The sequence below is a fragment of the Xenopus laevis genome, chromosome 1S (assembly GCF_017654675.1).
Source record: "Xenopus laevis strain J_2021 chromosome 1S, Xenopus_laevis_v10.1, whole genome shotgun sequence".
Classification (NCBI taxonomy): domain Eukaryota; kingdom Metazoa; phylum Chordata; class Amphibia; order Anura; family Pipidae; genus Xenopus; species Xenopus laevis.
The window spans coordinates 140,990,205-141,003,563 of NC_054372.1; the positions used below are offsets into that span (position 1 = coordinate 140,990,205).

Genomic DNA, 13,359 nt, shown 5'->3' on the forward strand with positions numbered 1-13,359 from the left:
ACATAAGATAGCTTTAAAAAGGGGTCGGATGGCTTTTTAGCAAGTGAGGGAATACAGGGTTATGGGAGATAGCTGATAGTACAAATTGATCCAGGAACTGGATTTGGAGTCAGGAAGTAATTTTTTCCCCCTGTAAGGCAAATGGGAGATTTTTTTTTTTTTCACTTTCTCTGGATCAACTAGCAGTTAGGCTGGTAAAAAAAAAGAGTTAAAAGGTTCAACTTGATGGACTTGTGTCTTTTTTCAACCTAACTTACTATGTTACTTCCCAAACTTTTCTTTTCCCTTAGTCATGTTGGAAGAAACCTAGAGATGTATTGTGTAATCCCTTCTAGGTAGGACAAGTTTTATTAAAAATGAAAACAGAAAGGTTAATCATAACTCACCCATAAATAGAAGCTACCCAATTACAACCTCAGGCAGACAACATTTTGCTGCCAAAAGTACTAAGGGAAAATAACATTCTGATAAATATAAAATGTACTCATTCCCTTACATCCTATAAGGCAGAAATCTAGAGAGGTAGAGATGAAACTGGAGACAAGATTATATACTACTTGTATAACCTTGTCTGTCTTATCTGTGACAAATCTCTATACCCCAGGAACTAGATGGACCTGACTAGGTTAAGAAGAAATCTATCGGTTTATGATCCAACCTAATTGTGAGATATGGCCCTGTCTAGATGTTTCTTTAGCAGATATGCTGAGACTGCTAAGACTAGCCAGATGTCGAGATATGAAACTACTGTGATCCATCCCTTCCTCAGAACTGTTACCACTGACTATGCACGTGTAGTAGTAATTCTGAAAGGTACCACCCTGAACTGTAGGTGATGTAGAATTGCTTTGAGGTAAACCAGCAATGAGATGAAACCTTCTCTGAGGACAATAGATGTGAACGTGACGCCAGGCTTCTTTGCAATGGAAAGGATAATATGTAATCACCCTTGTCGAGGACGTTTGTCACAGACCTCATGTTCTCCATTCAAAAAGTTTTCTTCCTGAAAAACTGGTTGACATCCTTAAATCTACAATAGTCCAAAAACTTCCATTGGGTTTGGGTACTAAGAATACAATTGAATCAGTACCCTGTTGAGATTTTGAGAAGGGCAGTTGTTTTAGAGAAGAGTTTGGGGAGGTGATAACAAGTTTTTGAGGAGCAAGCCTAAAAAAATTACATTCCTGAATAGGGATGGGCGAATTTCGCCAAAAATTCGACGCTGGTGAAATGTCGCCGACATCCATTAAAGTCTATGGGCGTCTATGAGCGTCAAAAAGTTCGCGCGGCGAACTTTTTTTAACGCACGTCTTTTTATTTTGACGCACAACGCCATACAAGTCTATGGGCGTCATTTTTTCGGCGAAAAAATTTGCCCATCCCTATTCCTGAAGAAAATAACAATCTCCCTCCTACTGGGATCTATGGGGTCCATGAGACCAGAACCATATTCCACAGGGATAATGATTTTGTTAGTCTTCCAGTAGCTACATCCACCTTCATGACGGGGTGCACAGGAAAGGTTTTAGGTCTTAAGGCTGAGATGTCTGAGACTCCGTTCCATCCAGGGAATCCATAGTGGTTCTCCACTTGTGTTATGAGGCGTGGGAACAAGTGGCAACAATGTATGGATCCCAGTGGCTGGAGACCAGCAACTATGTAACAAGCCCGGAGTATGTTATGCAGGTGTGGAATGAACTGCAACAAGGTATAATCTCAGAGGCTAGGTCTCAGCTAGTGATGTGCTGGTTGGGTAAAACCAAACCTGCACCCGACCCTAACCTGCCCTCCCTAGTCCGACTTCCGGCTTCCATTTATAGACCCGTACCGTCCCGCCAATGATGTCACAAAAGGTGGGGGCGATCAGGCGCGCATCTATAAAAAAGGAGTCCGGAAGTCGGCAGTGCAAGGTGGCGGGCGGGGAGAGCAGGAAGAAGAGCTCAACCCGGACCTGCCCAACACCTGCAAAAAAGGGGGTGCGAGGTCAGCCTGAACCTGCCCAACCCGCTGGTTCCGCCTGTATTCTCTGCAGATTGAGATCCGTATGGTGTGGCCCTCGTCAGTTTATGAAAATAGTCTGCTGAAAAAAGTTATCAGAAGAATCCAGACAAACAGGATTAGAAGCTTCAGGGGCTAAAGCTGAGATAACATTTGCTGCATGTCTTCATATCCAGTTAGAGGAATCAGGGACATTAGTCATATCTTTAAAATCAACCAGAGAAATTGCAAAGCCTTTTGTTATAATCAGGTAAGGGCTTTTCACATGGTCTACACTGTAGGTGCTTAGATACCCTATGTTTTTTGGCAAGAGGATCTTAAGAAGCAATCTGGAAAAATAACAGCTTATTAGTAATACAAAGTATTACCTAAGTATTCCAGAAGAAAAAATCTTTAATTACCTCTAGACAGGACATCCCTGTCCCCTTTCCTTTATTCGTGCACCTGCACAAATTTTCATCATCAGGTCAGGAGCACTGGAGATTGGCGCATAGGAAATTTAAAAAAACCTTTGTATCTCCTGAGCAGCCCCAAAACGTACAAACCAATGTGAATGTGGTTGGGCGGCATGCTGCCCCCTAAAATCCTGCCACCATAGACCCGGGCCTTAGTGGCCTTTCCACAAATCCGAGCCTGAACACATCTTTTTTGAAGTTTAACTTTTCCCACACCAAAAAAATAACGCTCATAATCGCTCCAAAAATTTGGCAGCTACCATGCACCAATAGCAGTACCAGCAAACTGTAAGTCATGTTTGACAGCAGCCATCTTTGTTTCAGGCAGCCCTTGACTCTAGGAAAACAAGCACAGCAGCCCAAACCTAAGAGCTGCAACTTGCCTCAGGATGATCCATCACCTTGTGTAAATCCTCCTTGGGAATTATACCTGAAATCGAGAAAAAAAAGAAAATTAGCATGCACACTATGTTAGCACTTACCAACTGAAGGTATGATTAAAAAAATAACTGAGGTTTTCATTGGGTAGCTTTTATTTATGGGTGTGTTATTATTAACCCCTGTGTTTCTGTTTTCTTTTCATTACCACTTGTCCTACCTAGAAGGGAATGCAATATAAAAGTCTGTAGGATGTAAGGAATATTGTATAACATTCCCTCTAAAAGCCAATTTGTCACTCTGGTTAATGTTTTTGGTCTATGAAAGTCAAAAATGTAATGGATTCCATATTGTAAGGGACCCCAGTCACACCATCCTTCTCATTTTTTAAAATCCACTTGGCTGTGTAGCCTTCTTTCATCTAGTATTTGTGCCATTTTGGAAATTCTGCAAGTGTTCTGATGTGCTGCCCACTTGCCCAGAATTCTGCACACTTGCATCAGCCCAGATGACAAAGTAATAAAACAGACTAGAGGCTTTTCTGTACTATACAAATAAACCACTTTCTAATTGCTAAAGTCAATGAACCTAGCAAACGTGTCACTTTGTATGCTTTTATGAAGGGATCCTTTTTCTTATATTCCTGACTATTTGTATTTCTTTTTTAGCAAACCGTGAAAGTCCTGTCTTGCTTTATGGTAGGTTTTTTACTACATATTCAGAACTACTCTTCTACACGATAAATAAGGATCAATTATTCCTAATCCAAACATCTTAATGAAGTGGACATATATACACCCACTCCTGCAGTGTGAAACTGCTCAGTGCTTTTTTGCCAAATATGTTTTGTTTTCCTGATAATAGAAGTTGCCATATTGCCAGTATCATGAATATGTATCAGGAGCTCCCCCTGCTGTTATATCTGGGTTGCCTTCTTCTGCTGACTCTTTCCAGCTTTCACTGACCCCATCGAAAAACAAATGCTCTGTAAGTTTACAGATGTATTGTTATTGCTACTTTATATTACTCATCTTTGTATTCAGACACTCTCCTATTCACATCTCAGTCTCTTATTCAAATCAATGCATGGTTGCTAGGGTAAATTGGACCACAGCAACTAGATTGCTGATTTTGTAAACTGGAGAGCTGCTGCATAAAAAACAAAATAACTCAAAACCCACAAGTAATAAAAACCAATAGCACATTACTCAGATTATTACTTTTTGCATCATACTGAAAGTTAATTTGAAGATGAATAACTCTTTTAAATAAGCTAGTGCTCCAGGGATAAGAATTTAAAAAATTAAATGGAAAAAAAGTTGGTTTTTTTTTAATAATAAATTTCTTTTCTTGACTACAAAAAATTGTAAATCAGCCTCCTTGGCTTTCTCAGTTATAGGTAAAAGCCAAAATTCAACTACACATATATTCCTGGCAGATAAAGGGTCCAACTCATAAATCCACTTTGTCTCTTATTGCAATTGGTGTTTAGTTATAGTTCCCTTCACAATCCCAATTTAACAGTAACTAACTGCCTTCTGCCTTCAAATATTTTGGATCACCATTATGACTTACCCTATTGGCCTCCATAATGATCTGATAGTTGGCCCGGGAGCTGAAAGTTTAGATCAATTTGGCCCAGCCTATTAAACATTGCGTGTCTATAATGGACTTATTTGTTTAGGATTATGGCAAACCAATAGCAGTCAGCAGCTGCAAGGACAAGGTCTTGAACTATATAAAAAGGGGCATAGATACATGGGAGTGCTGGTAAGGCCCCATCTAGAATATGGAGTGTAGCCTAGGTCCCCACTCCCTAGTGCTCAAATGGGACACTATTGAATTGAAGAGGTTCCAGATAAGAGCTGCTAAAGAAAGACTGACCAAGGTTGACGTTGCTTACGCCGGAGAAGAGGCGCTTAAAGGAGTTGTTCACCTTCAAACACTTTTTTCAGTTCAGTTGGTTTCAGATTCAGAAATAGTATTTTTTTGTTGAGAGCATTTCTCTAATATTTTGTAAGTGTAAAGTTTTATTTTTCACTGTCTAAAGCAGCTCTGGGAAGGGGGGGTCGTCGACACTTTGTTCTAAATTGATACATTTATTTGATACATACCATCACGGTGTGGTTTTCTGCTGATGGGAGCACTGGCCCAGGGTGTCAGGTAAGTAAAAGTAGTCACTTGGGGGTGCCTAATTTTTGGCACCCTCAAGTAGTAAACATTATTCCTTTTCCTTTATAGGCAGCTCTTCGAATTGATACAATTGTTGCTAATATTTCAATGATACTGTGGGAAAATGTATCAACTATGTAGAAAATTGTAACAGTTCAGAATGCACCTGGATCACTGAGCTGCCAGACTGAAATACTAGCGAACATTAAAATTTAAACTTCAATTTTGGGAAAACAGTAAACGTAAAACATGGAAAGAAACTGAAAAAAGCCTTTGTTTATAGTGAACAATCTGAAAACAACTCAACTGAAAAAAAGTGTTTGGAAGGTGAACAAACCCTTTAAGTGGGCATATGATAATGATGTATAAATATATAAGGGCATAATATAATAAACTCTAATGCTTTATTTACCAGTAGGTCCTTCCAGCTAACAACTTTTACTTACCTGACACCCCGCGGCCGGTGCTCCTAGCAACAGAAAACCGATTAGAAGATCTTTTCCGATTAGAAGAAAGGAGGTTCTGGCAAAATATTCAAAAGGGTTTTTTTTGACAGTGAGAGCTGTGAAGATCCGGCATTCTCTCCCTGAATCATGACTAATACATTTGATAGCTTTAAAGGATCAGTAACATCAAAAAAAAATTTAAAAAAATTCGCTAGTATACTACAAAAAAAAAACCACCAACACATATTAAAATGTAAAAACGCATTGGGGCAAATTCACTAAATGGCTAACGCTAGCGCAAATTCACCAGCATGATGTTATTTCGTTACTTCGCTGATTTACTAACGGGCGCTGGCGTAAATTCGCTAGCGAAGTGGACCTACTCTAGTTCGCACCCTTACGCCCGGCGAAGTTGCGCTATGGCGAAGGGACGTAACTACGCTAATTCACTAACTTGCGGATTTTCATGAACGTTAACTGTTGCGCCAGACTTGCCTTTGCCAACTGAGACCAGGCGAAGTGCAATAGAGTAGATAGGGCTTGCTTCAAAAAAAATTTGAAATTTTTTTCTAAGTCCCAAAAAACGCTGGTGTCTTTTCCTTTTTTAAGGGTGATAGGCTGAAAAAGATCGTACATCTTTTTGGGGGTACCCTCCTTCCACCCTACATTTCCTAACATATGGCACCTAAACTATACAGTGGGCACATGTGTACGGCAAAATAACAACTCTTTTTTATTTTATGAAGCTTTCGCAGGCTTGTGTAGTGTAATGTATTTGCTGCTACATATACGTCCATTCAACTTTAACTTGGCGCCGTATGCAAATTAGGCATTGCTATCATAACTTCGCTTTGCTTGACGAATTAACACTTGCGCAAATTCGCTACCATTCACCTCCCTGAGCGCTTCAGTTTTTAGTGAATTAGCGGCACCCTGGCAAACTTTGCCTGGCGAAGTGCGGTGAAGTGTGGCGAAGGCATCGCTAGCGCATTTTCACTGCTTAGTGAATTTGCCCCAAAGTCTTTATTTAAAAATAACTTACCGAATCTCCGCTTACGCTCCTCTTCAGAAAAGGTGATCGGGAGATTACCGATTTCCCCTTCCTTCTTTATAGGAGATAACCAAGGAGGAGAAATTGAGCTCAGAACTATGGATTGTCGCCCTGTCGCCTTTTCTGAAGAGAAGCGCAAGCAGAGATTCTGTAAGTTATTTCTAAATAAATAGAAATATACAAACTATTTTTTTAAAATTGTTTTTGATGTTACTGGTCCTTTAAGAAGGAGTTGGATGAGTGAAGGAATACAAGGTTATGGAAGATAGCTCATAGTACATGTTGATCCAGGGACTGGATTTGGCAGTCAGGAAGGATTTTTTCCTCCTGTGAGGCAAATTGGAGAGGCTTCAGAAGGGTAGAAGTGTTTTGCCTTCCTCTGGATCAACTAACAGTTAGGCAGGCTAGATAGACATAAAAGGTTGAACTGGATGGGCATGTGTCTTTTTTCAACCTCACATACTACTATTTTACGTACTATACGTTACTATGTTACAATGAGTTGCAATATGGACTACTCCTATAAAAACTATAATTAATAAATAAATCACACAACCTGGATTTCTTTTCCTGGCTTTTCTCCTGTTTTAGTGATGGGTTGTACAATGGACCATTCACATCGGACTATGGAAAGCCTTAGCTTGTTAATCACACATGTTAAAAGCCTTTTCCTCCTTTTTAGGTCATGTTAGTGTGTTCCCACAACCTGGATATGCTGATAATCGAAGGATTTTTATTCAACAAAAAAAAACTTAGAAAAGTGCTGGGGTAGGTTCCCATAGGCTAACATTGGACTTTGGTAGCTTTAATTTGGCGAAGTCGAAGTTTTTTTTAAAGAGACAGTACTTCGATTATCGAATGGTCGAACGATTTTTACTTCGAATCGTTCAAATCATTCGATTGAATTTGACCAATTTGATGGTCGAAGTACCCAAAAAATTGCTTTGAAAATCAAATATTTTTTGATTCAAACTATTCACTCGAGGTTAGTTAATCTGCCCCAGGTGTGTAATTAACTGCAGCAATTGTGTTTTTCTGGTCTGGCTTCAATCCTATTTTTGATTGTACCAGTTTGTGGAGGAGGGAGCACATAAACAGACTGTGGGTGCTAAATATATAGTGAATAAAGTACCCCCTCTTGTAAAATATAAGGATATTATAAGTTACCAAGGAGTTACATGACCATATAAAAACACGAGGCCGAAGGCCGAGTGTTTTTATACAGGTCATGGAACTCTGAGGTAACTTCTAATATCCTCATATTTTGCAACAGGGGGTACTTTATTTATTATAATACACAAGTTTCAGTGAGTCATGTGACAGAAATTACATCAGAACTCACCGTTTATAAGGATATAATTTACAGGATATTCATGGCTTTTGTGTATTATATATATATATATATACAGTACAGATGGAGGTTTTGAAGAAAGTTTTTGAGGAGCAAGCTGAAAGGTTTACTACTCTTCTGCATTCAGCACAATTTCAAACCTTAACAACTCTACGGATATAAAATTTGCTATAGATGAACACTTACTGATGAACAAACTGGAGGTCCCCACAGGTCATGCAGATCAGCTCAGGAACACCGGTTTTATTCACAGCCACTTTACTGCTGTTGTGGTCCAATTTGCCAGCCTCACCCAAATGTTGCACAGAATGCCTACTCTCTTACAAAGGTACCAAAAAAACAAAAACAATACTATCACTGCAGAGCCAGGTCTCTCACTTTTTCCAGAGTAATAATGGAAACAACACAGGGCTGGCAGCCAACAATTTAAAAAAATGTAATGTGTAAAAAATGTAGATGTACCAAGGTCTTGTGATGTCGTAACACCTCAACAACAGGAGACATAGAAGAGACCTCAGGCCAAACAAAATACCTGTGCAGAAAGATACTGGTCCAGAGATATACGGAAACATTGAGACCAATGACACAGAAGGAGACCAGGTCAAACAAGTTGCAACATGTCTAAGCAAGAACCAATAGAGGATCATTCTGATCCCAGAGCAGATGATTCTGCCGAGTCCCATCATATCACAGTCACAAAAAGTGGTCGGATACAAAGGGCACCCAGTTTGCAATTATTCTGTTCTACTTTTCTTTCAAAGGGAGATGTAGTGTATTTGTCTATGACTTTGCTACTGGAGTAATACAGAAAGCGCTGTGCTGCACCTGTAGTAGTGTATCTTCAGTGCCTGTTTTGCTATGTCTCTCTCTTTAAAGTTACTTTAAAATGGTACAATATCCAATCACTGTCCCGGATTTATGATTTGGGTGCCCCTAGGCCAGAGGGTCCTGCGACAGTGCTTCACGACTACCCCCTCCTCACGAGAGTGCAACTGTTTCTGCCAGAACACTGGGGATTAGGGAATAGACACATGCTGCTACTGGGGAAGATTAGTCGCCCAGCAACAAATAGCCTCTTCTTCAGGTGACTAATCTCCCCTAAATGCTTTCCCACCGGTACATAAATCGCCGGCGGGATGCCAATCGGAGCACTTTGTTTTCCGAAGTCGCCCCGAAATGGCCTCACGAGGAAACTTTGGCCGGCTTCTCCGAAGCGATCCGAGTGCCATCCCGCTGGTGGGAAGGCATTTAGGGGAGACTAGTCGCCCGAAGAAGACGCGATTTGTCCCCAGGGCAACTAATCTCCCCCAGTAACAGCGTGTGCCACTGCCCTTAGGCGTGCAGGAGATTTAAAGAGCTGTCAAATCTCCTGCTGTTCCCAGTACTTCCTGAAAAATATTTGGATGTGGCCGAGTGGCATGCCTTCCCTAAAATCTTGCCATCCTAGGCCAAGGCCTTCGTGGCCTTCCCACAAATCTAGGGCATGATCATTTTACAAATTCTTAAGGTAGTCACTTCCCTTGTTGTAATTGGCACAACCAAGGAATTTGTTAAAGCCAAAGTAGTATTCACTTAGATGTGAATTAGTCCCCAGCTTAGAAGTGTATTCACATAGGTGTTCTTCTCTTTAACCCTGAACCTGATTATTTTGGGGCCTCCACTGGCAGAGGACACCCCAGGGTACTAACCTTTTCTCCTCTCCTCATTGGAGCTTCTGGCTGCTCTACTAACTACCATTACCATAACTCTGACTCCTAGGGGACCTACTTAGCATAAAACCTTTACCCTTCTACAGTTACAAGAGTATGGTAGTCCACAGTACACAATGCATACAGCCTGCCCTCCTGAGCTTCTCAATTCAATTAGTGTCCCTCTTAAGCTGGCCATAGACGCAAAGATCTGAGTGTACGAATCGAGGATTCATATGATTTTCAGACCATGTGTGGAGAGTCCCAACATTTTTCGTCCAGCGGAGATCAGTCGTTTGGTCGATCGGACAGGTTAAAAGATTTCTGTCGGCTGCCGATAATATCTCTGCATGTACTGCCGATCGTACGATTTTCAGAGGGAGACTGTCACTAGCTTTTGTCGGACATAACTTTCGTTTGATTGCTGTCAGGGACAGAACATTGGCTGATCTGTTCTTTTGTACTTTATTTGATCGGAATGGTTAGTGGCAGGATTCATATGATTGGATCTTTGCGTCTACGGCCAGCTTTAGTCTCACAGTTGTGTGGCCCACATGAAGGCACACACAAAGGTATTCTGAACAACAATGTATAAAGACCTGGCTTGTCCTGATTCTATCATTGTAGCCGTAACTGGAAGAAGTACAAATAGGGTACTAACCCCTCCTTTTTTTTTGGTGGAACCTTAGCTGCTCAGATTACCTACTTCTATCTCTCCAACTATGGAGAGCTTCACAGAACCTACTGTAACACTTTCTAGCCTCCCTAGGTAGTGTCACTGGAACACTTGTCTTGACACAGAACGATGTATAAATGTGCAGAATATTTGCAATAGGTAGTTCATGCCTTTGGCAAACACACCTAAACACAGGCCAAAAGTCATACAGGAGAGAATTTATTGTTTTAAGTGCTGTTGACAGTAGACTCTACAGTGCTGACACAAAAGTACTAACATGACAATGCTGTAGATTCTGTGTTACCTGGTTACATGTAACCCTATGGAAAATAGTTGCCTGACAACTCATGGGGGTATATTTATCAAAGAGTGAAATTCCGCCACTCTCCATTAATTTCTATGGGATTTTGAAAGGCGTATTTATCAAAGGATGAACTTTCTCTTTCACTCATTGATAAATACCCTTTTAAAATCCCATAGAAATGAATGGAAAGTGGCGGAATTTCACTTTAGCAGACTGTGGTGATCTCTAACTTCACTCTTTGATCAATATACCCCATGGTGTAGTCTTGAGCTACTTGGCTAACAATAAAAGGGTTAAAGCATAATAAAATGTAAATCTGAATTTATGGGGCAAAGGAAGATGCATATTTACTGTATACTGACTGGAGACACATAAAATTGTGAGACACAGGTGAAAAACAGCTCTCAGCTGTTTTTTTAAGATATTGTACCAATGTGCACCCCCTGACTTATACAAAGAGTGTGGTTTAGGAGGGGGTATTTGCTGTTTTATCTTTATATTGTTTGTAAGGAGATATTTAGGGCCTGACTAAGCATGAAGAGAAAAACGCTTTTTCCCGTTGTTTCCCACTGCGGTCAAGGCAACAGGAAAATAAGCCTACTGTAAATCTACTTCAGTGTCGGACTGGGACACCAGGGGCCCACCAAAAAAACTTCAGACTAGGGGTCCACTCTCACTAGTATTTTCATCCTCTCCTCACTCAACCTCTTTTCTCCTAGTCTCTTTTCTTCACATACTATGATCAATTATTCCATCTATTAAGCCTTTTTTTCTCATAGAAATAAGGAATGACCATGAAATAGTCCAAATGTTTAGCAGCATGAGGGCCCACCGGGAGTGAGTTTTCCTGGTATCCCTGTGGGCCAGTCCAACACTGATCTACTTCTCTACTCATTGGAAGAACTGTTCTGTAATGACTGGAATTACAGGATTTTTTGGGAAAGTAAAACAATTAGCAAAATTCAAGCACATGAATGTTATTTTACACCACACAAAGTACATGTACTAGAAATTATTTGAAAACCCTTGAGTACTGGGTAATGAATATGGCCCTAAACAGCCTTCTGCAGTGTTAGCTGTGATTCTTATAACCCCTAATAAAATGGAAAAAAAAACAGACATAAACCAGGGATTAAAATCTCTCAACTATCCTCACAAGGCACCTTTACGCAACTTTAGGGGGAAAAAAGCAACGTATGTTTTCCCACCGGTGATTTACATTATTGCCAATGGGGCAGCAGTTGCAGGACGTTAGTCGCCCCCCGGAGAGCAGATTTATTGTGAGTGACTAATATCAATGTGTGCCATTGCCCTTAGAGGATGATATAATATAAGCCATGGACAGGGCATGAGCAACTCTGTTGAAAAGCCAGCACTACATATGGTAAAATGCAGGGATATGTCCCCATTAAGATTGCCACCTTTTCAGGAAAAAAATACTGGCCTTCCTATAAATTAATCTTTTAATAGCATTGGGCTGAAGCACTATTTTTACCGGCCACGCCCAGTAAAATACCGGCCAGATGGCAACCCTAGTCCCCATTGGCCTCCTGCTACTGTTATCAAACCAGAACTGGAGGGCCTCACACTGGACTTCCCTTACTCAAATGAATATTTATATTGTTTTTATTGTCCAGTGACCAGTGGCGTAACTAGTTGTTACTGGGCCCCATAGCTAATTCAATTTAGGGCCCCAAAATATTTATAAATTGCCCTATTTTACCAAGGTATATTAAAATTGCTAATTAATTAGGGTCTCACTGGGCCCCCTACACTCCTGGGCCCCCCTGCAACCACAGGGTCTGCTTCCTCTATAGTTAAGTCCCTGCCAGTGACCCTTGTTTTGATGATGCCATCTAGACAGTTATCTTAGTAGGGATGCACCAAATCCAGAATTCAGTTTGGGATTTGGCCAGGATTCAGCCTTTTTCAGCAGGATTCGGATTCGGATCAATTCTTGTGCCTGGCCGAACCAAATCTGAATTTGCATATGTAAATAAGGGGCGGGTAGGAAAATCACGTGACTATTCGTTACAAAAGAAGAATTTTTTTAACATTTTCCTTTCCTGCCCCTAATTTGCATATGCAAATTAGGATTCGTTTGGTATTCAGCCAAATCTTTCCTTGAGGATTCTGGAAATCAGCCGAATCCCAAATAGTGAATTCGGTGCATCCCTATATCTTAGAAGTGACAGCAAAGGCTGCAACTGCTCAATGGATTGGTTAAACTGTTTATTTACTTAACACTATCCCTGCGCAGGCACTGTATTAACACTGTCTTGCTGTTCAGCATATAAGCAAAGTGGCTGTGCTTATGCAAGGTGTGAAATGATGTATGCATGAAAAGATATTTTTTTTTCCATGGAAGAAGAGCTTTTTGAGACATGGTCATTTCTGTGTGTTGCAGTGCATAGCAGCACCTGCACAATATGCCACGTGCTTCTTCCCTGCAGTCACCTGTTGATTGACCAAGGCACCCAGAGGTCATTGCCAGCCGATGAGTTGTAGCAGTAGACCTCTAGTGTATATCTATAGGTTAAACGTCAGCTTTAAGATCGAAGAGATTGCGCACAGGAGATGAAAAATACCATTCTGCTACAGTGTATTTTTCAATATGGGAGGCAATACACTTATTTATAACCAAATATGTGGAGAGCAACATATGTTTATTTTATATGTGAACAGGACACCTGTAAGGTTTGAAAAGGTATGTAACCTCCAGAATATTGTAAATCCACAAGACACTGCTGTAATTTTCTCTGTGACTTCCCCTGTTAACAAAAACATGTCTCTTGGGGAAAAGATTATATTTATAACAAATTTAACTCAACCCTTTTAGT

The 13,359-nt window shown here is 40.6% G+C and overlaps 1 long non-coding RNA gene across 2 annotated transcripts in view; it reads right to left on the reverse strand.

The window, feature by feature from the left end:
• Positions 1-13,359, reverse strand: part of LOC121399483 — a 16,621-nt gene continuing 3,262 nt past the window's right edge. Inside the window, exons 2-5 of one of the 2 annotated variants that reach the window (XR_005965065.1) lie at positions 8,038-8,170; positions 6,492-6,623; positions 5,450-5,525; positions 1-2,883 (exon numbers count right to left, since the gene is read on the reverse strand). This is a non-coding gene — a long non-coding RNA (uncharacterized LOC121399483). The remainder of the gene's footprint in view (positions 2,884-5,449; positions 5,526-6,491; positions 6,624-8,037; positions 8,171-13,359) is intronic. The other variant, XR_005965066.1, reaches the window with a different exon arrangement.